This window comes from Cyprinodon variegatus, unplaced genomic scaffold, assembly GCF_000732505.1.
Source record: "Cyprinodon variegatus isolate N-32 unplaced genomic scaffold, C_variegatus-1.0 Scaffold17, whole genome shotgun sequence".
Taxonomy (NCBI): Eukaryota; Metazoa; Chordata; class Actinopteri; order Cyprinodontiformes; family Cyprinodontidae; genus Cyprinodon; species Cyprinodon variegatus.
In genome coordinates this window covers 1,877,856-1,893,218 of record NW_015150470.1, presented here as the reverse complement: position 1 = coordinate 1,893,218, position 15,363 = coordinate 1,877,856, and the positions used below count along the sequence as shown (strand labels likewise).

The following is a 15,363-nucleotide window of genomic DNA, read 5'->3' as shown; positions in this document are numbered from 1 at the left end:
TAGTGGGTTAGAACAGTGCGATTATGCTCTGAGTAGGTTTTAAGATCCCCACAGCCTGCGCTCTGGGTCCCTGAGCAAGACCCTTAACCCCACACTGCTCCCCAGGCGCCCCCACAGTGGCAGCCCACTGCTCCCCAAGGGGATGGGTTAAATGCAGAGGTTCATTTCTCCACTCTGAGATCAATAAAGTTCAATTAAAGTTGGGGGGAAAGGATGTTCTAAACAGTGTTTGACATAATAATCAGCTTTCTTACATCCCAGAAATCAGAAAAGATCACAAGCAAAGTAGTTGAGTGCTGAACGTGGGAAACACTGATCTTAAGGATCAGGCTGATATATAAGCCTATTGTTAAAGTGTTAGTATATAACTGTATGCATGTAGCCTGTATCTCCATACCATGGCATGTATTTGTACATCATTGTAATCCCTTACACATCCTCCAGCAGACTGTGTGCCTACAGAGAGCCTTCTTTCCTTGAGTGCGCCCACATTTCTCATGACAAATTTCTTCAATTACCACCCGCTGTCATGGCGTCATTGCACGAGTTTGTCCTCTAGCTTTATAAGATGAACTAAAAGTCTTGTTGGGAACCTTACGGTGTTTTTTTCTCCCACCTGCACACCTGTCAGTGCGGGGGAGAGTGAGGCTGAGACCCTTTGGGTCCTATCGTGTGTCACTGCCAGCCATCGCCTTGGGAGCCTTGTCAACTTGGTGTCAGATTGGAGGCACTGTGTCTGTGACATTTTTTTTTTCTTTGCCTCCTACAGGTCGATCCAGACAGCCGTGGTTTTTTTGGACATACTGTTTTCTTGCACATTGTTTAAGAATATCAATATACTTTCCTCTTGTGTGTCTGGAGGCCATTATGTTTGTTGTTGTCTGGCGCTACACTTACCCAACAAGATGGCGCAAGGAATATACTTCCATTTCAGATGTGTAGGAAATATGCATTTCATCCAAGAATTTAAAAAAAAAAAAGAGTCCCACAAAAGAGCATCTCTCTATGAAATGTATTAATCGACTCACATGTAAGAAGATTACCTCATCCAGACTTAAAGTAAATACAAACAGCTCACTTTAATGTGATCAATAAAATTTTAATGATCATGACTAAAACTAATTTATACCGTTATGATTAATACTTCTGAATTGCCACATATAGTCACATTTCTCTTGAATTGCCCTTAACTGATTCATGAGGTGGTGAGTTTAAAACCAGATTGCCTTCAGCTCTAAATCACAGTATAGATTGAATAGAAAGTAAAGTCACTAGAGGATTTCAAATTACCTCAAAGTATCAATTAACTTTTAAATTTACTTTATTATTATCAAAGTACAGCTAAGCTTTCCTATTATTTCCTGACTATTGAGATCTAGCTTTTTACCTCAATAAGGAAACAAACTAGTTGTTCTATAATTCATTTAGAGCAACTCTGACCTGAGCAAATTCAGAGATCAATCCAAAATTTCTCCATTTGTATAGAAAGTCTAAAGTCTTAAGTTAAGAACTGTTAAAACTTCAAAAATTCCAAAAAAAATGTTCTATTTTTAACCCTTTATAGGGCAAGTTAGCTTTTTTTGATCACTTGCATACCCTTTACAAATGGAGCCCCGCCCCATAGTGACATCTAGAAGCACAAGATCTATATCCATATATATATATGGCTGTACATCTTATTTTGGTATTTGACCAATTAGAAGAGCCCATGAATGACATATTACCTACTGTAAATTAAGTTGAAAAAGAAAAGTTAACAAGAAAAAAGGGTAAAAATCTAATTGAAAAGTTAAAAAGTAAAGTTAAAAAGTTAATTAGCCTAGTTAAGAATTATATTTAGGTTTATAAACTAAAAAATGTAAGTGCCAGTATCAGCATTAATGCCTCTAAGGTTATGTTGTACCAAAATGAATGTGTTTTTTCACTCTGAGTGTTTTTCATGAATTTCTTATAGAAGCGCTTTTGTTATTTTTCTTAATATATTCAAGCAAATTGGCGTTTCTTGTTATTACATTGACATTGATTTTGGCCATCAAAATATCCATATTTTATGTTAGAAAGGGAATAGGGTCTAGTCCTGGATTGGCTTTAGATTTTGATTTTCACTGATTGCACTATAAAGGGTTAATCCCTTAAACAATTAATATTTAAACTAAGGAACAATGGGTTTCTACAGCCTTATACTAAATTAGACCAATCACAATGAACCATAATAAGATAGAAAAAGAGAAGATTTAATCCTCTTAAGGCCCGTTAAGATCAGACCTTAAAATGATCACATGGATTATCCAGAACCAGGACGATACAACGAGTCATGCAGTCTTCATTTACCAACTCCACTCTGTGCTAAAGGACAGTAAGTGAAATAACAACTCAGGCATGCTGATGCTGAGCGGGAAGATCAGCTGAGGTTTTCACATAGCTGTCTGCTGAGGTCACACAGGTAAACAAACAAACACACACCTATACTCCCTCTTAGAGCATAAATCTGCACTGTGAGGTTATTACAGCTTCCAATAAAAGCATGAAGAAGTTAGTGGATCCCACTAAAAAAGTAGTGTTATCAAATTCTATTCAACACTTAGAAGACTGAGCAGTAGATACATTTTTAAATGTAATGCAACACATGCTGTCATGTAAAGCTTTTCTTGCATTTACTTTCCAAATATCCTTTAAGATTCCAGAGAACAAGGTAAAAACCAACTAAAGACTCAGATGACTCAGTGTTTGTGCTGCGATCTGTTTCCTGGCGATGATCGGATTCTGATTCATTCAGATCTGCTTTCCCTACAGCATGTGGCTTCCCTCCGATTTACAGAGCAAATCTAATCAGAAGCAGCAGATATAATAGAAAAATTCGGTCTACAAAATCAGACACTTAAGATAAACTACAGAAAAATTACAGCCTACATCTCTCACTCAGATAAAGTGAGAGATGTCACTTCTGTTGCTGCCTTTTCAATCAGCTGCACAGCATCAGTGATTAGGTGTGATTAGGCTAAAAGTGCCAGGATTACTCCAGATCCCCGGGATAATTTCCCCATAGATTAAATGGGGCGTCTGGACACCAAGTAGAATCACACCAACGGATATCCATTAACTAAATGAAAAACACTAAGGACACAGATTGTGTAATGCAAATTTCGCAACTACAAGAGGAAGCTTTCCTTCTTAACCTTTGACCTTCTAATTCACTGAGCTGCTCTAAAAGCAGGAAAACCAGGTTTCCTCTATTGTATATTTATCCAATTCTTCTGCTGTGGTCTTTAGCTAAAAATCAATGTTTAATATTTTGTGTCTGATAGTGCAAGATCAGTTTACGTTAATGTTTTGTTTAATTGTTTGCTTTTTTTCTTTAAGGTACATCATAAGAAGGTGGTTTCCTACATGCTGCCTGTCAGTTTTGCTCTAGATCTAATCTAGAATATTACATACTAGCTGCTTGATGGACTTGATTAAATTAGGATTGCAGCTTTAAAAAACATTTTTTTCCCATGTGGTTTGGCATATATGTCATATTTATTTCCCTTTGTTTTATCTAATAGTTTCATTTTAGGTTCATCTCTATTAAACTGATTTTTTTTAAAGCAAGAAAGAACTCATCAAGCTCTTGACACTTTGTGATGGGGTCCTGAATCATCACAGCAGTTAAAATAGATTTTGAGATCCTGCTCTCCCCTAAAAGATTTTTTTTTAAATAAAGGAGCTGGAACAAAAAGATACATTATTTAACCCTATATAGACACATTAACACTTTTAGAATTGTATCTATCGACGAAGGAAACTATTTTAGCTTCATTTGGGTCATCATAATGTGGATATGATTATTTAAAAAACCAAAAAGGGAAATGGAAAATATGGTTTTAATATAAATAAACATAAACATATATATTTATTACTATCACAATTTTGCTTTTTGGCCATTCTTAGGGCAAGTTTTTACCATTTCCATTTGTTTTTTTTTGTTTTTTACTTAACTGTGGCCTCATAAGAGAACTTACAAACAAATCTTGACACTTTAATTATACAAAGTCAATCAGTTTTAAGCAACGCAGAGAAAATCCTGCTTTAATTTTGACAACAAAACTAATCAATAAATTTAGTCACAGCTGAGAAAACTAAATTGCCAACTTTTTTTTTTTTTTTATCTTAAATATCTATAATTCACTTAGTTATCTGGCAAAAATAATGAAATGTTCTTAGGCTCAAGCAGCTAAGATGTATTTGAGAAATGGAAGCCCTTTCAGTGCTTCCAACTGAATAAACATGAAACACTTTGAACGACTCAATAAACTTTCCAAAATGTGAAAGTGTTCCGTGAATAACGGGTACAAAAAGTAAAAAATAAATAAAAATAAAAGGATAATTCCAAACTATTTAACACTAAAGCTGCAGCTTTTATTCTTTATTAAAAAAATATTGGGGCTTTAAAAAAAATATCTTGGAAATATAACTATCTAGACTGAAACAATGGAGGCCTTCTGTCTCCTTAGAGGCTCTTTAAAGCGCTGCTGCTGTTCTTCATAATGAAAGGCCTTTGGGAGATTAAGTACCCTGAGGCTGTTTGTCTTTTTCACTTATCCCCACCTAGACTAAGCCTGGGCTTCTGCGCTGGTATTTAGCAAACTGCACAAATCTTCCTGGAGTCCAATCAGCAAAATCAGACAAGGTACCTTAATTTAAAGTGATGCTAATAGGCTTTACGTTGGGGGGGCGTAGACCGATGGATAAAACTTAGTGAGTCGAAGTATGACACATGGAAGAATAAAAAAAAACTGGGCTGGTAAAAATAGAGAAGCACAGATTCTCAGTGTGAGAAAATGTTTAAGCTGATTCCTTCTTGTCCTAAAAAGTCATCTATTGTCAGCAAACGTAGGAAAAACACCCTCATATTTTCTCCTATGTCAGCAAAACTGCGTCTGGAACGTTTTAGAGCGTTCCTCTGCCTGAAGCTGGCGACCGTTTCTACAGAAACAGGGACGAGCGAGAAAACGGCGTCGCCTCGGACGCTCACATGATTCCTGTTTGCGGGGCTCACACAGATTCCATCAGAGGCCGGGACGCCGCTGATTACTTTGATTCGGTTCTTTCATCAGAGAGAGAGGAAATCACTCACCCACTGTGGTGAAATCTCAGGGAAGGGAAGTAACGCTGAACCTTTGTTAGAGTGAGAACATCAGCAATAGCAAGGAAAGCCATTTTCTATAGAAGTTACACTAGGACACAAACATTATTATCACACGACACACAGCTATGCTTCAATGTTTACATACCCTCTATTAAAGACAGAAAAAACTGCCATTAAAATACATTTGAAAGGACAAAATTAATAATCTATAAAAATCGTAAAAAACAGGATTTTGTATACACATATATAAGCAAATATATGTATTAATAAATAAAACAAGCCTAGAGGAGCTCCTAAACTGAAAGCAACACTATGAAGCAATCACTGAAATCAGGCGTTTCCTGTAAAGTTCAGGAAATGTTCTGCCTGATGACGGGAATGTTGCTTCACTGTTCATGATCAAGGTATTTGAATCTGTCTGGAACAGTCTTTTTTTTTTTTACTTTTTAAAAAAATTCAAATTCTAAATGAATATTTTGTTTGACTCAATTATCATTAAGTAGGGCTGGGTATTTTGGCCAAAGTCCTGAATCGATTCGATTTTGATTCGATTTTGATTCCAGTTTAGGATTTTGATTAATTTCGATTTGATCTGTTTTTACGATTATGAAAGTGGTTCAAATGTGTTTTAAAACACTCATGTATTTTTATTTTTTCCTGTCATATTAAACACAAAGTGCAAACTTGTAAATCGGACGGCTTAAACTTGAGATGTGAACAAAATTGTCTCAAAAGTGCAAACTTGTTTGTGAAAAGTGAAAAAGTGAAGCCTCACTTGAGCAAGCAGACTTGACACAGCGGGAACACAGCAGACATGCATGAGCTGCATTATCTATAAAGCACAAACCATATTTGCAGCGAAGTCTGTAACAACTACAGGGTGTTTGCTGGTCAGCCCCCATTTGTTAATCTCTTCTATCAAACTTTTGGCTATATTTAAGGCTCTCTGACTTGAAGTCATCTTGGTCAATAACACAAGTTGCAAGGTGCCACTTATTATCAATGTAGTGGGAAGTCACCTTAATGTCACATTTCCGCACATTATCTTTAATAGGGATGGAACGGTTTATGAAAACCGTCCGAACCGTTTGGTTCGACTGTCTCGGTTCGGTTCGCGTGTGTTGCGTTCGGTTCATGCGCTGCTCCTTTTACTCATAGGCGAAGCGTGTACACTCCAGTGCAGAAGGTGGCGGTACTGCGACCAAAGCCAACCACCAGGAGTAAACAAGAAGAAGAAGAAGCGAAGCAGCTTAGCCGGGTGTAGCAGAAAAAAATCAGTTGTTGTGGAGAATTGTGTGGGTATGGCGAGTGGGAAAGAACAGGAGTTGGAAGACTCGCCAGCAGCACTTTATAGGTCTGCTGTATGGGAGCGCTTTGCATTTAGAGTGACCTACGATGACGGCGGAAAGAAAGTTGTGGATAAAAGTGCAACAGTGTGCGAGCATTGTGCAACACGTTTTGTTTATGCTAACAGCAACACGACCAACATGTCAGGCTAACAATCAACATATACCGAACCGAAAACCGTGACCACAAAACCGTGAACCGAACCGTGGATTTTGTGAACCGTTCCACCCCTAATGTCCAGGACTGCAAAAGAAATCTGATTTTATTATTGATTTGCTGTAGAGAAAGGATGCAGCAAATGTCTACAGCAGAGGTCAGGGATTAGCGGACTGGGGTACAAATGCTAACTTGGGCCCAACCTGATTTAAAACATTCATAAATTACAGCATGTTGTCTGACAGCAGCGTCTAACTTCACTTGCACCGATTCTCCTTTTAATATGTTAAAGCCCTCCAGTGAGTCCGGGACCAGGCTGCATGTAATACAAATTAACCAATGAGCTGCTGTCAGTCTGGGTTGCTGCTGCTGCTACTTTTAGACACAGCAGGCAAACCTGTGGCAAGCCGGGCGATGGGAAAGAAGGAGAAGATGATGAGAAAAAGAGAGCAGAGAAAGTGTGGACTGCTGGAAGAACTGCGGTGAACTGGTGACAGAAAAGTGAAATGATGCTCAAAGATGACCCTGCACATTTAGAGGATGTTTGGCTCAACCTGCTGCTGTGAAGCAGGATTCTCCACCATGAACAGAATCAAAAATAAATATGGATCCAGGCTCATAATGAGCACCTTGATATGTGCTTTAGAATGGCTTTGTCTCCATTCAAACCCAGGTTTAAAGCTTTGCAGAGCAGCATAAAGCCCACTGCTCTCATTAAGACAGAAAAAAACAAAAAAAAGTACAACATGGATGCATAAACCCCTTGTTTTAGTTCAGTGTTAAATTTTGTTTAAAGTAACAGATTATAACTAAATATGTCTCCGTTCCTTTACTGGTTGATGATTTTCTTTATTCAGACCCCGCTGATTTTTAATTGGTTACCACTGCTCTAAAGGCTGCTAGATTACAACTTTTTCCTGAAAATGATTTGTAGAAAACGGAAGGAGATACAAACACCTGATCACATTCAGTACTAATTCTTTGAACGTTGCTTGTCTCCAGTTTGTGACCACAGCTCTATTTAAAACAACCAAGGATATCTCCATGTATGCAGCTACAAAAAGATGAGACCAGGCGGGGCAGCTCATCACTTCACTTAGAAAAAAGCAATCAAAACTAAATTTTAGAAGCTTCTTACTTGAAAACATGGGGCTCGTTTAAAAAGGTATCTTACTGGAATAAACAGCCTGTAGTCGTCACCGCTGTCATTCCCTAAGGAAAGAGCTGATCTAATCAGCTCTCAATATAAAGACTTTAAAATGTATCTAAAGAACAAAATACTGTTTGAGTTGAAACAATTTAACAAAACCATAAATTAGATGTATAAAATTAAGACTACAAAACGAAAGAAAAAAAAACAAACACACGCTTTGAATGAACCATAACCTTGTTTTTTAACCTGGGAATTAAAAGTTTGCAATAATTCAGCCTTTTTAAATCGGAAACATGACTCCACAGGGTTTCTATTATGGCTGTAGGTTTTTCAAAGGATTATTCTGGGACAATTATGAAGCTTTGAAGCTTTAAGTTGCTTTATTTTCAATAAACCTTGAACAAACTCTCAACAACAGACTAACAGGTGGTCACATTGTTCTCTACAGTGACTAATATAAATGTGGAAGTGGCTATTGTTTGGATAAAGCTACCAGACGAGTTTAAAAGCTCCAGCTTCCGAAACTGAGATTTCTACCTTTCTCACCCCCCCTTACAAAAATGAGGTGCAATTTGGAGGTGTGTCCTCTACCTTTCCAGCTCCACCTCTTTAACACAACAATGGTCATTTAACATGATATTTTTTTCTTAGTCTGGTCTTCATCTACCTAGAGATAGAAAAAGATCAAGATAAAAAGTAAGCTATTGATACCATAGTTGTGAAACTAATTAGGATAAGCATGACATAGTAGACGAACTAAAGACGTGCAGCTGCAGGCGATCCCCTGTCACGGCGGCATGCTTAATATTGTTTGTGCTTCTTTTCAGATGTTGTGGGAGTACCGTCAACTGGGAGAATGCTAAGGACTCTGGCTGACATACGTATTTGCTCTGTTCGGATTTAAGGGCGATTACGTCATAGCGCGGCGCCGAGGACCAGTCGGATTCCAAGACTCCTCGTTATGCGGGCTACAAATGCATCCTTCTTTTTGCCCGATTTGAAGGACGGGTCGGACGTATCCTCGCTATCCTTGGGTATCCCAGAATTCATTGCGAGACCAAGCAAGCCGGCTGCTCCGTGATCAGAGGAAATGGTACTTGGCGCCGAAGGATACTGTACTTTAAAGTACAGTATTGTTTGGAGAAAAAAATAACCAATATGCAGCTATGGACATTTTTACAGTAATGGATATTTGAAAATAGCAGCAACATCAGAGATGTGCAGAATGACAGCAGCAGGTTATTTAACTGACTAAGGTTTATATCACTACATTTGCTTTTATTTCTTCCTGCTCCCGGTGGTTGGAACCTTTATTTCACTCTGGATCCACATGAGTGTCGTCTTTGTTCACTTTACAATAAAAAAAGAAAAAGAAATGAAAAGGAAACAGTTTTGAAAAGTTTGGTATTCATTCTTTTCCTACTTTGTGTGTCAACTGTCACGGTTGCTAAGCGACAGAGCGTACGTGAGGTAAAAGCCTTGGAAAGTTGGACCTTTTTTGAATTCACGGCCAAAACTCGTCCAGTCTCCTTTATTTTTAAGGACTTTAAAGGATCCAGTCCAGGTAGACTGGGGGTCCTTGGAAAAACGCAGCCCATAAATCCGAAGAGAGCCATGACTTTTTGGGTGATACCATCTGGAGTTCCACTATGGGGGAAGACCATGGACTCCACATTTTTAAAAAGCTGCATAATCTTTTCGTTTGCTTTTGTGATTTGCAAGTAAAAGTAATTTAAGTTTAATGTTTAAGCTAACTGTTGAGTTATTTTTTGTTAAATTTGTGTAGATGTTCTCCCTACCTCTTCCTCAGTGTGTCAGTCTGGTCTGATCAGCCAGTATTTAAGTCCCATTTGTTTGCTGTGTGGCAGGTAATTATTTTCTGTGCAGTTAGTTTGAGGTTTTGTTATGTTTAACCTTGATATTTTTTGCCATAAGTTAGTGTCTTCACTTGACCTATTTTAAGGGCCCTGTGATCCTTGTTTGGATTATTGTTATTTTGGGGAAATAAAACCCATTTTTCTTGACGATCCCCACTGTGTCCTCATGCTTGGCTGACTCGGTCCCTCACACTTGTTGAGAAATGCTGTAAAAATTGAACAAACCGTTTCAGCTTTCCCCCAGAAACATGGTGCAAACAGGTTCTTAGTCTAAGGTGGTTTTCTGTACTTTATTTCCCCATGTGATGGACAACCTACTGTGGTAACAGATTCTTCATTTCTAGATCATCTGGCTGGAATGTTAATATTATTACAGTAAGTGACCTTGCTAGCCTAGTAAACTAACCCCACCAGCCAGCGGCCAAAATCATTTTTTTCTGCGAGTGGTCTAGCCTCAATCAGTGCCACAGGCCCTAGAACTGGCGGGCCAATCACAACGCAGAGATGTGTTTTGAATTTCTGGATGCAAAGTGGGCGGGGTTTTGAGGGCGGGACGACAACGCTGCACGGCGAGGAGAAAGTATCAAAAAGGAAGATGGCAACAATTATTGAACAGTTCTCTTTTGCCTCGGCTTTGGTATCAGTTTTTGAAGGGTTAGAGTTGGGGTTTTCCTTGAAACGTGAGCAGGAAGAAGCTCTACGCTCATTCAGTTTTAAGGACGGAGGTATTCACCATTTTACCAACAGGCTGTTTGTTTACACTCCCCCACCAGCTTTCTGTCGCGCTTACTATGCCACAGTCAGTTGCGTTCATTGGACAGAGCATTGGCTAATAGGCACAAACATGGTTTGAAAAACAACGGGTTGTTCTCATCAACAATTTTCCGATGTCTCATTCATCGGGGCCAGACTGAATTACACATTTAATCTCACATTTAGTCTGGTTTATCAGGCTATGACCTAGCATGATTTTGAGAAAAAAAAAAATCACATTTTGTAAACACCAAAATCTCCCTACTGTACTTTGATGCACTTTTCTGATTTCCACAAACAACACATCAGATAAAAGTTGTTAATATTTGTTTTGATGCTTAAATTAATATATTATTCATTCAGTTGCCATCTGATTTAAAGCTGCTCTATCAAGGAACCTTTTTTTCTCTTATCTGCTGTGATCATTAAGACAGAAAAAAGAAGGTGGATACGACCTCCAATAAACTGATTGGTTTATTTATGCTAAATATAAACTAAATGTAATTCTGACTGTAGATAAATGCTTAAGAAAACATTCGGGATGCTTTAACATTACTGAAAATGTCAAGGTGGAAGCAATCCACTTTTCTATTAAGCCCTAACTGGAAAATCATCTGCGTAGAGAAGATGTTAAACGGTAGGGATGAGTATTAGCATCGGGGTTACGATACGATCAATACGATATCATCACTATATCGCAATATCACCATATATTGCGATATTTTTCCTGCTATCTAGATTAAATGTATAAATAAAAAAGCAACCTCTGTCTATGTTCACCAGATGATATTGATCGTTCAGTTATCTTGGTATCCATGGTGTTTGAGGTTTGAATCATAAGTGCCCATTTTCCCTCAGTTTTAGGTAAAAATGTTTTGTTTTTAAAACAATCGATACTAGAAACTTAAAGATCGATATTATCAGGCATCCAAAAGTCTTAAAGAGTGATCCCAACTCCCCCTTTAATCCATGGCAATACACGTCAGATCTTTTAGTAAGATGGCTTTTATTTTCCCAAAGCCTGTAGCATCATTAACTTACATTTAAATGCATAAAATAAGCATTTAATTCATGTTGGTTTGGAGCTTTGGGTTTCGGTTTTGCTTAATGGAAAGAAAGGAACAAAAAACCTAAATATTTAATTTAAAAAAAACTCAGGTAAAGCAGAATCCCTCATGGATGATAACTGATGGATGATGAGTAATATAAAGATTTAACAGAGCCAGTAAAGTAGTCCTACTGTGACCTCCACAAGCACCCACACCAAATATAGGCCCAAGTTGCCCCAAACAGTTTGCTTTACGCAAAAGCTGCCCTAGTTAGAGCGTCCCACCATGACTTTCCAGGAGACCTCGGTCCCTGAGGTTCTTTGGGACGATTATAACCACAATCTGTCACACTTTGGCGAACCACAGTCAGCTGCAGCCCACTGAAACAGGATCACACAATCTGCCAGCGCACAAACAAAAAGGGCAGATCTGGAGGAGGCAAGCTGGTCTCTGTCAGAGCAGGTCGTCCCACATTTCTCCGCCCACGCGCTGTTACTTCAACCAAAGAAAGATCCCAACTGGAAAACATATTATACCTCAGGTAACTTTAAATCTTAAACTCAGGGAACGCTGTTTTACCCCGAGTTTAAGATTTAAAGTTAGAGTGAAAAATGATCCTAGAGCACATTGACCCCCTTCTTATAAATCTTAGTTGTACAGAATAGGTTACTCCTCAGGTTATACTAACGGCTATGAGTCATTTCTCACCAATGTGTGACTGTTTTAAGGCAAGAATCGACTTCATTTTGTTTTATGCCCACAGTCCTTTCCATAAACAATTACTCAAAAGGGGAAATCATTTATAACATCTTTTTGTTTTAAGATAAGTGATTTGCTGTATTTTTTTTAGAAGCCAAACACCATTTATAAATATTTTAGCAGCCAATTATGGGATATTCAAACCAGATGGTTTGAACTTTTTTCCAACCACTAAAAACCCTGAAAAAAAGAATCATTGTATGTGAAAACGGGCGAACATCAGCCTCATTATTCAGCTGCTTTTTAGTGTTTGACATGGATTAGATAGGACTGGATCACATGTAAGAAAAAAGGGTTAAAAAAGGGAACTTTCTAGAATAGTTTGATAGGAATGTATCATTGTGAGCTCAGTTATGTATTAAATAAGGTCAAATAATTATTGATTAACTAAAATATATGTATGTAATCAATGTCAACTTTAAATAAAGGTTAGAACTAACAACAAATAAATGAGTAATCTTCTGATCATTCAGACTATCGATCAGCTGAAGAAGTGATGAAAATGTTTTTTTCGTTTTTTAGTAAATGCATCAGAAATAAAACCTCTTTTGTCATTTTGTTGCCGATTATATTTGAATCTTCATGAAAATCAGGCAAAGGTTTGACAAGAACCTAAAGCATTTTTTTTATATTTTAGTGTGTAATTAAAGAAGATTTACACTAATAAAATGCGATGTGTTCAAGTCAAAATAGTTTATAAAAACTAGTAGATGTGACCCTCTGCTAAAATGTCTTGTTTTTTATGTGCTTTTCTTGTGCTGAGGTTTTTTTGATAACTCAAACTGTATCCTGTCAAGGACAAAGTGTGAAATATGCTTTTTTTTCCTCCCCTCTCTTCCCCAACGTGGCTCCTATCTTTCCACAGAGATAAAGGCGGCGCTATAGGTAACCGCCTGGAACCTGGGAAGCCATAAGAACGCGCCAAAGGCAGTTTGTGATCAAAAAACGCTAACTTGCCCTATAAAGGGTTAAAGCTTACTGATGCATCTTTGTATGATTGCCTTACTGTCATACTATTATGGTTACAGTGTATTGCAGATTTTTTTAGGATAATATAAATACTTTTTTAAACTTTCAACAATATTAAACTAATAACCAAACAAAAAACTTGTCTGACATTGCTTATCTCCTCTACTCCAGTTAAATAATCCCACAATCCTGCACTGCATCACTGTTACTGTAGAATAACCAAACAAATACCACATGGACAACCCCTGCCACTCTTTCTAAAACACATAAACCAACTGCAAATAATAGAAATAGACACTAGTTAGTAATAGCGGACCAGCTTTCCTTATGGGACCAATAATGACAAACATCTGCTGATACCAAGAGATGCTGATATATCAGGCATAACTATAAAGATATATAAAGATAATGTGTACATAAGACTTCTGAGCTGTTCCCCCATCTTCCAGCTGTTAATCCACCTCATTTATATCATTAATGTTCACTGCTTCACTGTTGTGACATGAATGACTTGAGTTTGAATCTAAATTTGAATCTAAATAAAGTGAGTCACTGTGAGGATAAACTACATCGGTGATAAAAATAAACTCTAGTATTCATTTACACACCAAATGAGTCAGATTTATTGTGCTGCACGCTGAAGCTTTAGAAGCAAAAATACAATGTTTGCTTTTAACAGCACGACATGGAGTTATTTAATGTAGATTTTAAGGGTGTGAACAACACAACTGTCATAAAACTGTTTGGTTTCTACACGTTTGACAGTTTTCTAAAGAGTAATAAACACACACCCATTCTGTTTTTCATTAATATCATCTTATTTTACCCTTTAAAGCCTGTTGTTGCTAATAAGCAACAAACCGCTTGTATTACACTGCAAAAAATGTACATCTAAGTAAGTTTTCTTAAAATAAGAGCATTTTCTCTTGAATGGAGCAGATATGTGAGACACTTTGGAACAAGACAATATACAGTTAAAATAAGAAAAAACAACTGCTGTCTCTTATTTCAATTGCATAATATCTAATTATCTTATTTATAGTGTAAAAATCCTCATTCCATTGTCAGATCATCTAATTTTCCTACTCATATTAAGGGTAAATACACTTATTTTAATCATTTTCAGAACATTTTTTGCAGTGTAGGCAAACAGCTACTATAGGTTTTTTGCTAGTAACAGTTTATGTTATTATGCAGTTATAACTGCTGTTACAAAACATACTTTACCTTCATTTCTATGTATTTAGTAACATTATTTATTTTAATATGGCATCTCACTGAAGGGGGAAAAATGCACAAAATTTATTTTTGTTTGTACATGTATATCAAGTCAGACTTTAAGGGGTTAATATTATCATTACACTAAATTAATATAAATAACAGCTCCTGCTCTGTTCTGGTTTATTTACAGGCTGTCGAAATTCATAGTTTTGCTTCAGGTTTGAATGTAAAGGCTTTAGTTTTAATTGTAGTTCATATCTATATATTTTTCAACAAAGTTTCCTGTCCAATGTCAACCGTCCTGTTTTAATCTGTCGCTAACATTAGCCTAGCTAATTAGCTTTGTGGCTAAAGCATTCCAGAGTCCCAGCCAAAGATCCGCACCTGAACGTGTCTCCGCCTGTGAGTCCCTCAGGGAGAGGACGGTAATCTCCGGTGCTCCTCTGCGAAGTTAAATCACAGCTAACCTGTCTTGTCCTTGGAGCTGCCGCTTTGTCCAGATGAAAAGTTGTTGTTTTCTTTTCTTTTTCTCGGACAGTATCCTCTTCCCCGTCCTTTCCTGCTCGGGGTGTGTTTGTAATCCACAACACTTCTCGCTCCCGTGGACTCTTGCCTGCCCCTGACAACTTCGGCAACTACCTTTCAGCGAAGATCGTCTCCTTGCGCGATATCTCACTGCGAAAAAAAAATCAGTGAGAACGAAACTATTACTTATTTTTTGCTTTTTACCAATATACATACATTTCTGTGCTGGTTGATAAAGTACATAAATCGAACATTTAATCTTATTATTTAATTTTATTTGAATAAGCTTAGGTAATCGTTATAGAAAAATGTCCAGAGTGAGGCCTCTTCATCATAAGGAATGCACATGGTTCGAACCCCTCAGGTGTTAAAGATGCATACAGGGAATATGCGCCCCCTCGCGGTAATAATGTGGAAGCACAAATA

At 37.5% G+C, this 15,363-nt stretch overlaps 1 protein-coding gene across 3 annotated transcripts in view; it reads right to left on the bottom strand.

The window, feature by feature from the left end:
• The window catches only part of LOC107092612 (rho GTPase-activating protein 12-like), a 113,923-nt gene extending 98,863 nt beyond the window's left edge, over positions 1–15,060 (bottom strand). The window contains exon 1 of one of the 3 annotated variants that reach the window (XM_015387189.1): positions 14,880–15,060. The gene's annotated coding sequence lies outside the window, so the exon portion shown is untranslated. Of the gene's footprint in view, positions 1–14,796 lie in introns of all 3 variants that reach the window. The other 2 variants (XM_015387206.1, XM_015387197.1) reach the window with 2 other exon arrangements.
• Between the last annotated feature and the right edge of the window lie 303 nt (positions 15,061–15,363).